General features: G+C 46.4%; 1 long non-coding RNA gene across 1 annotated transcript; it reads left to right on the top strand.

Annotated features, from left to right (window-relative positions):
* Positions 1–9: 9 nt before the first annotated feature.
* LOC107650055 (uncharacterized) lies at positions 10–12760 on the top strand. The gene is made up of 3 exons (XR_001624716.2): positions 10–678; positions 11962–12115; positions 12667–12760. It is a non-coding gene; the product is annotated as an uncharacterized LOC107650055 (long non-coding RNA).
* The last annotated feature ends 965 nt before the right edge of the window (positions 12761–13725 follow it).

Raw genomic sequence — 13725 nt, 5'->3', positions numbered from 1 at the left:
TCGATGATTTGGTACCCCAAACAGAGCACCGTGTGGTGGTTTGGGTTTTTCCCCCAGTCCCAACTGACGGGCCTGGATGTCTTCTAGCAGAGGGAAGCCACAGACAGACTTAAGGATGGGGGGGGGGGGGGGGGGGCTTTAACCCTTCACTGCCTTAACCGAGGCGGAGTGCCTCGGGGCTTCATTTCTTCCCCCATCCTTCCCCAGAGCTTCCCCCTGGGCTTTGCCAACCCCCAACCTTCCTCAAGCCCCGGGATCCCCCGCTCCGAGCCTGCCAAGCCTCACCAGAGCCCCTTCAGGTTTCCAGCCCGCGTCACAGAACCCTGATCGAGGGAGGACCAGCAGAGGCAGCCAGGACCGCAAAGCTACTGGGGGGAGGGGGGAAGCCACCCCCGCCTCCTACCCCGGCACCTCCAGCCTGACTTGTTGAATGGGGTAGGCAGCCCAGCTGTACACAGCGGCCAGTATTACCACTGAAAGAACTTTCATCACGGCTGGAAGGGAGGGAGGGGGAACCAAAGTTTCCTTTTGCCTGCCTCCCAACACCTCCCGGAGGGGGAGCAGGTGCTGAACTGGGATGGGAGAGAAGGAGGGGAAGCGACCGAGGGAGCAAAGGGCCTCTAGAGCTCTCTTTTCCAAAGAACACCCCCCAGACCACCAGGAAATGACTAGAGTCAGGTATGTGCCAATCCCGTCAGCCCCCTCCCCCAATATACACACCTACCTTCTCATGGAAGAGAAAGCTTTCGGAAGGTCCAGGTCAAAGTGGAGTGGGGGGAGAAAAAGAGCCCCCCAAATTCCCAACCAGAAAAAGGAGGGAGGATGCCCCTCGGCCCTAGTCCTCACACACCCACACCCACCCCCCCAAAAATCAAGATCAGCTGAGTCTCCAGGGGCCGAGAAACTGCAGGCACAAGCCAGGGGGCTGTCTCAGATCCATAGCAGCCGGCAGTTGGCTGAGGAGGACGGAGATGGCCAAGAAGCTGGGTCTGTTCAGGCTGGAGCCGGGGACTCTACAGAGTCAGAGTTAGAGAACGGCGTCTCCTGGGGGGCGGGAGGTGGGGCAGCATCTAAGGGGGGAGACTAGGGAATGAGGTAGAGACTGTATTTGGGGAGAGGGGCTGGGGGGATGGGGGAAGGGAGAAGAGGGAATGGGGGGATATCTCCTTTCAGAAGGACCAGTGGGGACCCACTAGCTAACAAACAGATGGGGTGGGGGAGATGGGGGGAATAGAGATGAAACTACTCCATTCCAAGGGGGTGGGGGGGAGGAAGGATGGGTTTGAAGAGGGATTGGTTCTCGTTCTCTCCCTCTCCCTCTCTCTCTCTCTCTCTCTCTCTCTCTCTCTCTCTCTCTCTCTCTCTCTCTCTCGCCCCTTCTCTCTCTCCCTGGAGCTTACGATAGGTTCACCAAAGCCTTATTGCAGGGAGAGCGGGTGCCAGCCAGGGAATATGAGCAGATCTGTGCATGCAGAGAAAGCCACGTAAGGGATAGACCATCCTTCTACTGACACCACATGTCTATAGGGGAAGCTACAGTCACAGGGAGAGAGGGCTGGGAGGTGGATGGTCTCGACATGGTGGTGATGCTGGAATGGAATGAGGGAGAGGCTTGGGGTCCAGAGACTCAGCCCACCTGTCTCTTCCTCATGGTATGTGACCTTTGTCTCCCCGCCCCCACTCCAGCCTTAATTTTCTCATCTGTAAAATGGAAAGTAATATACCTGATATGATTGAGAGCAGGCCAGGGTCACTGAAATAAAAAACTGAGGTTATTTTTTCTTGCCTTCTCTACGTGGTCATGGGAGATAAAATCTTCCTATTACCAACCTCCCCCCCACCCCCCAGTTCCCTAAGCCTAGATATTACCTAGCGCTGCCTTGGCAGAGGACACAATCTTCCCTCTTCCTCCAACTCCCTTCCTAGGGAGACAAGCCATCATCTTGTTATGAGGGGGAGGATGAGTAGAAGGACCGCCAGACCTGAAGTCCTGGGCTCTGAAATCCTGCCCTTGCTCTTTTATTCATTTGGGCAACCTGGCCCTTGCCAAGACCTCTTCCTTTATACATATAATGGAGATACTGAGCCATGGAAAATGAAGAATTGGGCTAGACCACTTCACAAGGATGTGGGATCAAAAATGTTGAGCTGAAAAGGTCCTCAGAGATTATCTACCCCGATCACCTTCCTTTACAAAGGGGGAAACTGGGGCCATAAGATGAAGTGATTTGGCAAAGGGCCATTGCAGGTAGAAAAGCCTAGGAGTGTTTCTATTTTATTCTTGGTTACAAGAAAGAGTTCACTGGTGATGGGAAAGGCAGAGATTTAGCCAGAAATAAAGAAGACGTCAAAAAGAAAGACAACAATAAAAAACTGAAATCTATATGCATAGCCTTTGTGGAACAGAGAGGTGGAAATGAAGTAGGTATCCCTCAATTGGGGTATGGCCAGATGAAGTGTGTCCTAAGAATATGATGGCCAATCACTGCTTCACAAGAAATGCTACATGCTCCAAACCCAGAGAAGCAGGGGAAGACTTCTAGAAACTGATGCAAAACCAAGTGAACAGAACTGGAAGAACCATAGAAACAATGACCAGGACAAAGCTGTGGATAGGCCAATAAATGATATTCTATAATTGCTTATATAAGCACATGGACAGCTGGTAGCACAGTGGATAGAATGCCAGGTCTGGAATAAGGAAGACCCAAGTTCAGATCCTTCCTCAGATACTTACTAGTTGTGTGACTCCAGGCAAATCACTTCACCCTATATGCCTCAGTTTCCTCATCTGTCACATGAGCTGGAGAAGGAGCTGGCAAACCATTTCAGTATCTTTGCCAAGAAAACCCCAAATGGGGTCACAAAAAGTGATACAGATACAACTGAAACTATTGAACAACAGCAACATATAAGCACAAGCTGCCGCCCCAAATAGAATGTAGGGCCTTAAGGCAAAGGCTGTTTCTTAGCTGACTTTGTATCACTAGACAGCCAGATCTAAATAGATAATTGTTTGTGGATTGTCATCATAACAACTGAACTTGGCCCCAGAGCAACAGAGAGGTGAAAATTAACCTCCTGCCTTTTATTGTATAGTTAAAAGACTATGAATGCATAATTGTGCATACCCTGTCAGATAAAGCTGATGTGCCCATTGGCTTTGATCAACTGATTTTTTTTCTTTGATAAAGGAAGCATCAAAGAGTTGGTGGGGAGTGAAGGAATGCATGTTCAGAAATGACTAAGGTGTACTAATAAATCTTTTCTTAAATGTTTGTCTATAAGCACCCCAAACCCAAATGAGGAAAGTGGTTCCTTGTCCCCACCTTCCCTTGCTAGGGAGACACTATAGTACTGGAAAGAACACTAGATAAGAGATGGGTTTTTTGCTATCCACATTCAGAGGAAGAACTGTGGGAGTAGAAACACAGAAGAAAAACAACTGCTTGATCACATGGGTTGATGGGGATATGACTGAGGAAGTAGACTCTAAAAGATCACCCTAGTGCAAATATCAATAATATGGAAATAGGTCTTGATCAATGACACATGTTAAACCCAGTGGAATTGGGCATCAACTATGAGAGGGGGAGGGGGAGAGAGGGGGGAGGGAAAGAATACAAGTCTTATAACCATGGGAAAATATTCTAAATCATCTAATTAAATTTAAAAAATTTTAAAAGAGATGGGTTTTTTTAAACCTTTGATTCTAATTCAACTTCTATTATTTACTGTCTTGGGGCCTGGGTAAAGTTCTCTGAGCCCCAGTTAGATAATGAGAGAGTTGAACTAGCTGGCCTCTGAGATCCCTGATGGTCCTAAAAAAAATCCTTTGACCCTGGAGCAGCTAGATGACTCAGTGGATAGAGAGTCAGGCCTGGGCACAGGAGATCCTAGGTTCAAATCTGGCCTCAGATACTTCTTTGATGTGTGACTGAACCCCAAGTCACTGAACCCCAATTGCCTATGCCTTACAACTCTTCTGCCCTGGAATCAATACTTGGTATCAATTCAAAGACAGAAAGTAAGGGTTTAAAAAGATCCTATGACCCTAAAACCAATGCCTGATTTGAGACACTGAATCAAGACAAGGTTCTAAGATTCTGGGACCTTAAGGTTAGACACATGTCTTTTTTTTAACATTTGGAGAAATATACTAGAAATCAAAATAAATTATGTCACAGGACTGTAATTCAAATTCAAAAATGATCATAAGCCTTGCTAGCTCAAGAATTGCTATTCCTCCCAGAATTTATTTGGTAGGAATAACTGTTTAACCAAAGGTATGTATTGAAACACAAATATTATTGTGGGATCTTGGCCAAATCCCTCTCTCTGAATCTTGGTTTCCACACCTATAAAATGAGGGGTTGAATTGTCTCCAAAGGTCCCTTTTGATTCTCCATCAATGACCCTCTGACAATATAACTTCCAGTCCATTAGCAAAGAGCTCTGTTCAGGAAGTCCTGCCTTGAGTCTAGCCTGAGTCTCACATTCCAGCTGAAACATTCTTCTCCTCTACTCTGTCTCCATACCCTTTGGCAGTTTCTTCCCCTTTTCCTTTCCTGGATAAATAACTACCTTTCTATGAACTTGTCTTTAGAGTGGGGGAAATGGGAGGAAACAGGAGAAGGGGCAAAAGGGAAGGTGTAGCAGAATGGCCTGTGCCAAGTTGTAGGGGTAGAGGGGAGTAGATCAGGTTCTTCCTGGTCTCAGCTAGAAGTAACACTCCCCCACTGCTGCCTGCTTCGTTCTTCATTCTCGCTATTTATATTCAGCCAGATATTTGTGGAGTGCTGTGTAATCACTTATTAGCTCCTCAGACTCATTAGGCCTTCTGAGGGATCTCTAGTCCAGCCTGGGACTCAACCTCAGTGACCTGAAGACCGTTTGAGCTGTCCAAGGTACCTGTGGCTCCCAGCCCCAGGTCTTTTGCCTGACTTCTTTCTCTCCACCCTAATCCTTGAATCCCAATTCAAGATCCTTCCCCAAGCTCTGTGGCAGGTCTTAGCCCCTGATTCAGATTGGTTTTGGTTCCAGAGACCTGTCGACCATCTCTAGTTTCCTTGTCTCTCAGACTAGTATCACAACCACTACGCTCTGGAAAGTTGAGTCTCAGGACCTTAGATTGAATCCTGGCTGTCCCTCTTAGCACCTGGGTGACTTTGGGTAAGTCACCAAATCTCTCTAGGCCTAAATTTATTCATCTCTTAAGTGAAGAGGAAGGATGAAATAACCCCCAAACTTTCAGAACTAAAGGTCTTGATGCCCAGTCCTTGCCCCGTCCCTCACTCCTTTCTCTACAAACAGGACTGAGTTCTCTTGGATTTACTCCCAATGGAAAAGAAAATGGACAGATTTTAAAAGAATGCATCAATGGTTTGATGGATAGAGTTCTGGACATAGGTTAAGGAAGACTTGAGTTCAAATCTCACCTCTACTACTAACTAGCTGTGTGTTTACAGACAATTGACTTCATTTAGCTTCTCTGAGTCTTCTGTAAAATAGGAATGAACATACTTATTATACTAACCACATGAGAGAGGTGTTGTGAGGAAAGAAGTATGTTGTCATTATAATGATTCTAGTAACCAACCAGGTGACCAAAGACCTTTCTAACCTCATCTTTTTTTTACCAACCCTTATCTTCTTCTTAGAATCAGTACGGTGTATCAGTTCCAATGCAGAAGAGCATCAAGGGCTAGGCAATGGTGGTTAAGTGACTTGCCCAGGGTCACACAGCTAGGAAGTGTTTGAACCTCCTATCTCCAGGTCTGGTTCTCTATCCACTGAGTCACCTATTTGCCCCCCAATAATATAGCTACCTTCCTCCATGACATTTCTTTTAACCCTTACTTTATGTCCTAGTAATAGTTCTAAGACAGAAGGACAAGGGCTAGGCAAAAAGGGTTAAGTAGCTTGCCCAGGGTCATAGCTAGGAAGTGTTTCAGGTCAAATTTGAATCCAGAACCTTCTATCTCTAGGCCTGGCTCTCTATACACTGAGTCACTTAGCTGCCCCTCTCACCTCGTCTTTAACTAAAGCTTTCCTAAGGTTGATCAAGCCCCTTCCAATACCTATGACCCTAAAACCTTTGCTTGATTCAAGACACTGAACCAAGACCAAGACTCTAAGATATTAGGACCTTCAGGTTTTGCCTTAAGGATTTGTCTGCAGATATATCTCCTAGCCCAAAGGACAATGACTCTTTCCTCCAAAGTACGTCCAAGAGAAAGCAGGAAGTTTCCTACCCAGGGGCTCATTAGGTTATTTTTCCTTGCTCACTCTCAGTGGATCAGAAAACCTCCTGGATGGGGAGATGGTTGGGGGATTACGATGCTCCACTCATATTCCTATGGGAGCTATCTCAGTACTCTGCCTCCTTCTCAGAATGTGTAAGCATCTGCTGGGTTTGTACCCCAAAGAGATAATAAGAAAAAAGACTTGTACAAGAATATTCATAGCTGCGCTCTTTGGGGTGGCAAAAAATGGAAAATGAGGGGATGCCCTTCAATTGGGGAATGTCTGAACAAATAGTGGTATATGTTGATGATGGAATACTATTGTGCTCAAAGGAATAATGAACTGGAGGAATTCCATGGGAACTGGAACAACCTCCAGGAAGTGATGCAGAACGAGAGGAGCAGAACCAGGAGAACACTGTACACAGAGACTGATACACTGTGGCACAAAAGAAGACTTCTCTATTAGTGGCAATGCAATGATCCAGGACAATTCTGAGGGATTTACAAGAAAGAACACTATCCACATCCAGAGAAAGAACTGTGGGAGTAGAAACACAGAAGAAAAACAACTGCTTGATCACATGGGTCGAGGGGATATGATTGGGGATGTAGACTCTAAACAATCACCCTAGTGCAGATATCAATAATATGGAAATAGGCTTTGATCAAGGACACATGTAAATCCCAGTGGAATTGTGTGATGGCTATGGGAGGAGGTTGGGTAGAAAAGAGGGAAAGAACATGATTTTTGTAATCCTGGAAAAATACACTAAATTAATGAATTAAATAAAAATTTTTAAAAAATTTTTAAAGAATGTATGTGCATGTATATACATACACATGCATGTGCTCAGGGTGGCAGGGGGAGAGGGAAGGCAAGTGCAACAAACAGAATTATTATTCAACTTTTTTTCCATCATCTTAAAAATAAGATTAATTTCATTAGACACAGAGATTCCACAAAGCTCATTACTTTCTCTATGGATGCCTCCAGCACTGAGACCCAGGAAAGACAATGTGATATAGTGGAAAGAATTAAATTTTAAGTCAAGTCAGGGGACTTGGATTCAAATCTTGACTCTGCCACTTGCTATTTAGGTGACTATGAGCAAGACCTTCTCCTCTGTGGCTCAGTTTCCCTTGGATTTGATGACCTCTGAGATCTGGCCATCTGGCTGTGAGTGGACTCTGCACTCAGCCCATGTTACCTTCTTTCTCAGAGAAGGCAGGGAACCATGCCAAGCTCTGGAGTTAACTTTGCTTAGCTCAGGACCTTAACTTAACTTAACTTGCTTAGCTAGGATTTATTCAGTTGCCCTTTGGTCTTCAAGAATTCAGTCCCATCAACAGCCAACAGAAGCTACAGATTGCTTCAGGTACAACTTCCCACTGCCCACCCAGTCCACACCTGATTTCCCTACCTCCTCTTCCTCTAGTTCTTGCCTGGGTCTCTGAGCTGCAAGATGCTCACTTTGATTTCTAGCTTTAAGTAAGCTAAAATCACAAAATGTCAGTGTTTGGAGGACTCTTGCAGCAGGGAATGTCAGAGGTGTAAGGGGTCTTAGAACAGGGAATATCAGAGCTGAGAGGGGCTTCAGACACTCCCCAAATCTCTCCTAGAGATAAAGAAACAATGGGGCTTAAGACAGAGAACTCCTGTGAATTGATCCAACCATTCTGGAGGGCAATTTGGAACTATGCTCAATGGGCACTAAAAGACTGTCTGCCCTTTGATCCAGTCATAGCACTGCTGGATTTGTACCCCAAAGAGATAATAAGGAAAAAGACTTGTACAAGAATATTCATAGCTGTGCTCTTTGTGGTGGCCAAAAACTGGAAAACAAGGGGATGTCCATCAATTGGGGAATGGCTGAACAAATTGTGGTATCTGTTGGTGATGGAATAGTATTGTGCTCAAAGGAATAATGAACTGGAGGAATTCCATGGAGACTGGAACAACCTCCAGGAAGTGATGCAGAGCGAGAGGAGCAGAACCAGGAGAACATTGTACACAGAGACTGATACATTGTGGTACAATCGAATGTAATGGACTTCTCCATTAGTGGCAATGCAATGATCTAGGACAACTTGGAGGGATCTATGAGAAAACACTATCCACATTCAGAGGAAAAACCATGTGAGTAAAAACACCAAAGAAAAACAACTGCTTGATTACATAGGTTGAGAGGATATGGCTGGGAATGGAGACTCTAAATGAACATCCTAATGCAAACACCAACAACATGGAAATAGGTTCTGATCAAGGACACATGTAATACCCAATGCAATTGCACACTGGCTGCAGGAAGGGCAGGGGGAGGGGAGGGAGGAATAGAAAATGATTTTCGTAACCAAGGAATAATGTTTGAAATTGACCAAATAAATTTTTTTTAAAAGTCAGAGAAATCAGACTCAGAAGACCTAGATTCAACTCCTATGTCTGTCCCTAATTTACTATTTGATCTTAGTAGAACCCTCCCTTTCTTTCCCAACCCCTCACTGGGCCTCCATTTCCTCATACATTGAATTACTGTTTAGTTTTCAATGGCTGTGAAGGTCTTCCTCAGCTCTGACATTCTATGACTATAAAATTGAAGCAATAGGATGGAAAATCATTGGACTAAGCAAGCTTGTGGGGCCCAGAACCAGGCCTTTGATCTCCTAATGGGAGGCATTATTCTAGCCCTTTGCCCTCTCCTCTGCCCAGGAGCCCCCTGGCACCCAGCACCCTCCAGCACCAGGTGACTGATGTAGAGTGAAGAGGCTGTAGTCCTCACGTTGACCAGCAGGTGCAGAGTGAAGTTCTGTGAAGAATGTACATGGGTAGACACCCTTCATCTTTCTCCAAGCAGGATCCTTATACAGCCAGGTCTAACAGGGGTTTGGGGAGGACATCAGCTGCCAGGTCAGCCAGGCTGATCTCAACCAGCCCTGGATCATCCCCAGCCCTCCCTCCTCAGTCCCTGTCCCAACTACCCACCCTCTATCTATCTACAGGTTTTCTCTGAACAAACCCCACTGCCTTTCCCTCTGTCTCCTTTCTTCAGGCCAGAGGGAAGGGGCCCCCACCAAATGGCAAAGCTGAAAATTAAATGATTTCAAATCCTTACCATTTACAAACAAGCCCCCTCAGGGGGAAGAGAGGAAATAAATTGAACTCATTCATGTAGGAATATCAATGAGTAAAGGAAGAGGAAATGGAGAGTGCCATGGAAGAAGAGCCCAGCTGAACTTAGAGGATAGGACTGGGTTTCATTTGTTTTGTTGTCCTCAGAGGATTTATTGGGGGTTGAAGGAAGCACCTTGTGGGATCCTAGACTGGAAGATCCAACCCCTTCACTTTACAGATGAGGCCCAGATAAGTTGAGCAACTTGGTCAAGATCATATAGGTAGTAAGATGAAATAAAAAATCCTTTTCAACTAAAGGACAACAGAATTTGAGCTGCAGGAGGCCCCAGGGATATTGAGGGGTATAGAGTTAAGAATGGGTGAACCAGGGGGCAGATGGGTGGCTCAGTAAATTGAGAGTCAGGTCCAGAGACGGGCATCCTAGGTTCAAATCTGGCCTCAGACACTTCCTAGTTGTGTGACCCCGGACAAGTCCCTTGACCCCCATTGCCTAGTCCTTCCCACTCTTCTGCCTTAGAACCAATACACAGTATTGCTTCTAAGACAGAAGGTAAGGGTTAAAAAAAAAAAGAATGAGTGGACTAAAAGAGATAAAAAGGAAAGGTATGGGACTTGGAACAAGTCTCCAGAGGTTGGATTCCATGATTTTGGACTAGATGTCCAGTAGACATCATCAACTCAACATGTCAAAAACAGAACTCATGGGTTTTCCCCTAAACCGTCCCTTCTCCTACCTTCCCATTATTGGAAGGGGCATCTCCATCCTCCAAGGCCCTCAGTCTCAAAACCTAGGAATCAGCCTCAACTCATCACTCTCATTCCCTCACACACAAATCTAAGCTGCCCGCTAGTCCTGTGGTCTCCATCTCTGTCTCTTATATAGCCCCTTCTCTGAGCCAACACAGCCACCACTCTGGTGCAGGTCCGTGTCACCTCCAACCTTGATTACCGTCGCAACCTTTCATCGGGAGAGGAGTGAAGGGGATGAAAGCCTGGTGCAATAGAAAGAACTTCAGCTCTGGAACTCTGCAGCCAAGAGGACCTGGGTTGAAATTCCACCTCTGGTTCTTACTGAATAGGATGGACAAGGACAAGTCACTTAACCTCTAAACTTTAGTTTCTTCATGTGGTTAAAAAAGAGAAAGAGATTGAAGGGGATACGGGGTTGATAAGGAAGGACAGAGGAGAGAGAGAGAGAGAGAGAGAGAGAGAGAGAGAGAGAGAGAGAGAGAGAGAGAGAGAGAGAGAGAGAGAGAGAAAGAGAGAGAGAGGAGAGAGAGAGAGAGAGAGAGAGAGAGAGAGAGAGAGAGAGAGAGAGAGAGAATTTAAAAAGAAAATAAGGGATGCAGGACAGGGAAGATGGGAAGTGGCTGAGAGGGCTGGTCCATGAAAGGAAGAAGAGAGGTGGGAGCTGCCTGCCAGAGCCTGGCTGGCCTCCTTTCCACCCTCCCCTTCCCCAGTCCTCTCCACAGGGCCCTGCCTGCTCCAGTGGATCTGGAGAGGAATAATAAAGCCCCAGGCTCTGTCCCTTTCATTACCTGAGCTGGCCTCTCGGCTGACAAAAGCCTAGCCTCCATGCTGCCTTAGAAGAACCCCCAGCTCCTGGATCCCTCCTGGAAACAGACTTCAGTGCTTTCTATTAACTCCTCCAAGTAGGGGCAATTACCTGCATTGTCCTGAAGTCACACACCGCCCAGGGAGAGGGGAGAAAAGCAGCCTGGCAGCAGAGGAAGAGCATCACCTGAGGCCAGGAGCCTGGGAGCCTAATCCATCATTCTCTGCCTTGTTCTACCTCCTCTTCTTCTCTCTTCAGCAAAATCACCTTCCCATCTCCCTGGGCCTGGACTGGGCTCCTGTTCAGACGGAGGGAGCTTCAGGCTAAGTCCTGTGAAGGAATGGCAGGGGCAGCCTTAGACATAGGCAGCCAGTGTCACTTCAGGGACCCTCAAGCCCTCCCCACCTGTAAGGCACCAGTAAGGGCCTGCAATTACTCCAGTCCAGAGGAATGAAGCCCTGGACTTTCAGCTGAGACTTCCTCTGAAAATGGAAGACCTCCAGAGGGAAGCTGGGAGTCGGACGGCACTGGAGCTGGGCTGGGCAGGGGACCTTAGACCGTAGAATGTCAGAACTAGAAAAAGGACTTTGGAATATAAAATGTCAGCCAGAGGGACCTTCTGCCATCAGGACTGGAAAGGACCTCAGAAGAGAGAATATTAGAGCTCAGTGATCCTAGAATCCCTAATGTCCCATCTGAAGGGGGCCTTAGAACAGAGAACGTCAGAGCTAGGAAGGGCCTTTCTGGGAAAAAGCTTAGAAAAGGGACTTGTCACAGCTGGGAGGCCCCTGAGAACAGGAGCCGTCAGAGCTGGGGGAAAACCTTAGAATGGAGAATATGTCAGCGCTGGGAGGCGGCCATTCCCTTCTGAGGTTTGTAAAGCCCACTCCATCCATTAGCGCCTTAACCACAACATGGGGTAATGGATAGAAAGCTGACCTTGGTTGGCCCTGGGACTACCTGAGTCCACAGGTCTACATCCTGCCTCTGATGCCAGATATCCTGAGCTCGGGCTACTTCTCCTGCAGCTTCACCTGGCAAAGTCACCCCAGGAAAGTCTCTAAGTCTCCAAAGCACAATGAAGGTGTCAGCCTGCACTGGGAAAAGGAGTTTCCTCACCTGAGAGCTGCCTTTGCCAATGAAATCCCAGGGCTCACCCTTTTCCCCTTATAACCCAATGAGGTAAATAGTACTGATATTAAATGCCTGTTTTACAAATTATAAAACTGAGGTTTAGTGAGAGGAAATGACTTCTGCATGATCACAGTGATGAGTGCCAAATGTGAAATTGAACCCAGGTCTTCCTGAGTACAAGCCTAGGGCTCTACCCATTATGCAGCCACTGCCTTTGAGTACAGGGTAGAGGGCAGAGGACACAAGTGATGAGATATTAGTGAGAGAAGGACCAACTTTCCATAGAGAGCTGGGTTATGAACTCTGGGGATCCTCTGCACATTAGAGGCAGCAGTAACCCTTCCAGTGACAGTCAGGCAAACCCAGTGTTAGATCCCACCATTGATACCAACTGTGGAGCCTGGAGCAAATCACTTTCCTTTCTCTGAGACTCAGTTTCCTCCCCTGTAAAATGGGTATAATAATAGCATCTACTTCCCACTGTTGGTGTGAGGCTCAAATGAGATAATCTAGGAAATGTACTTAGCAAACATCAAAGTCCTAACTCAATAGACTCTATTAATAGTTATAATAATCTTTTTTTTTCTGGGTATTCCCAGGACCTGGCCAATGGCACATTTCAGAAGCTGAATGATGGCTTGTTGACTCATTTGTTGGCCCCCTACCCCTTGGAATGTAAGCCCTGGAGAGCAAGGTCTGTTTACATTTGTCTTTGTATCTTTCCGACATAACACAGACTGGGACAGACTGGGTAGGCACTTGAGAAATGATGGTAGATTGCTTGGTTGTTGTATTATTTATATCATGATATCATTAATAATAATAGTGATACAGTAATAATTTAATGCCTCCCAGAGCACTTTCGGGTTTTCAAAGCATTCTCCTCTCCTCCTGATGACCCCGTGAGATAAGGAGTGTAGGAGGTTCATTACTCCCATTTTCCATCTAAGAGACAATTCCCAAGGTTATACTGCTGGGGGGGACAATGCCAGGGCTCCATCCATTTCACTGTGCTCAGTGACCACCTGACTGGCCAAGTTGTTGGTTTGGTGGCCTGGAGAGCTTTCATGTTCTTTGACTCCCAAACAAAAATGGCAGCATGCCATGGGAGACCAAGCCTGGGATTCCTGAACAGGCTGAGGCAATCCAGAAGGGTGATCCAGATGATACAAAGACTTCCTAGGATTAATATCTCTGGAACCCTCATTGTCTCAGATCAAGTAATGTCCACCTAAGGCCCTTTAGTGTTGAGTGGACAAAGAGGACAGAGTGGGTCTCCACCAGGGTGAGTCTTTGTGGTAATGGGACACCATGCCCAGAAGGCTCCCCAGCAATCTTCTGAGCACTGCTGAGATCCCAGTCTGAGCATATAAATCATGATTTTTAATAATTGAACATAAGAGCAGAGATTTCGATGGTCATTTAAAGTCTATAAAGTACTTCCCATCCATTATCTTGCCTGATCCTTAGAGAGTTTAGGGCAAATCATGAATATATAATTATCCCCACTTTACAGGTGAGGATAGAGGTGTGACCTCTGCTTCTCAAAGGCCACCCCTACCAAGTGGCAGATACCCCCAGGATGAGTCCAGTGACACAACAGTGGCTGGGGTCCAAGGACCAGCTAATTCAATTCCATTCAATTATTCTTCCTAGAC

This window comes from Monodelphis domestica, chromosome 5, assembly GCF_027887165.1.
Source record: "Monodelphis domestica isolate mMonDom1 chromosome 5, mMonDom1.pri, whole genome shotgun sequence".
Lineage (NCBI taxonomy): Eukaryota > Metazoa > Chordata > Mammalia > Didelphimorphia > Didelphidae > Monodelphis > Monodelphis domestica.
Note: the sequence above shows the minus strand (reverse complement) of the source record. Positions and strands in the feature narration are given on the sequence as shown.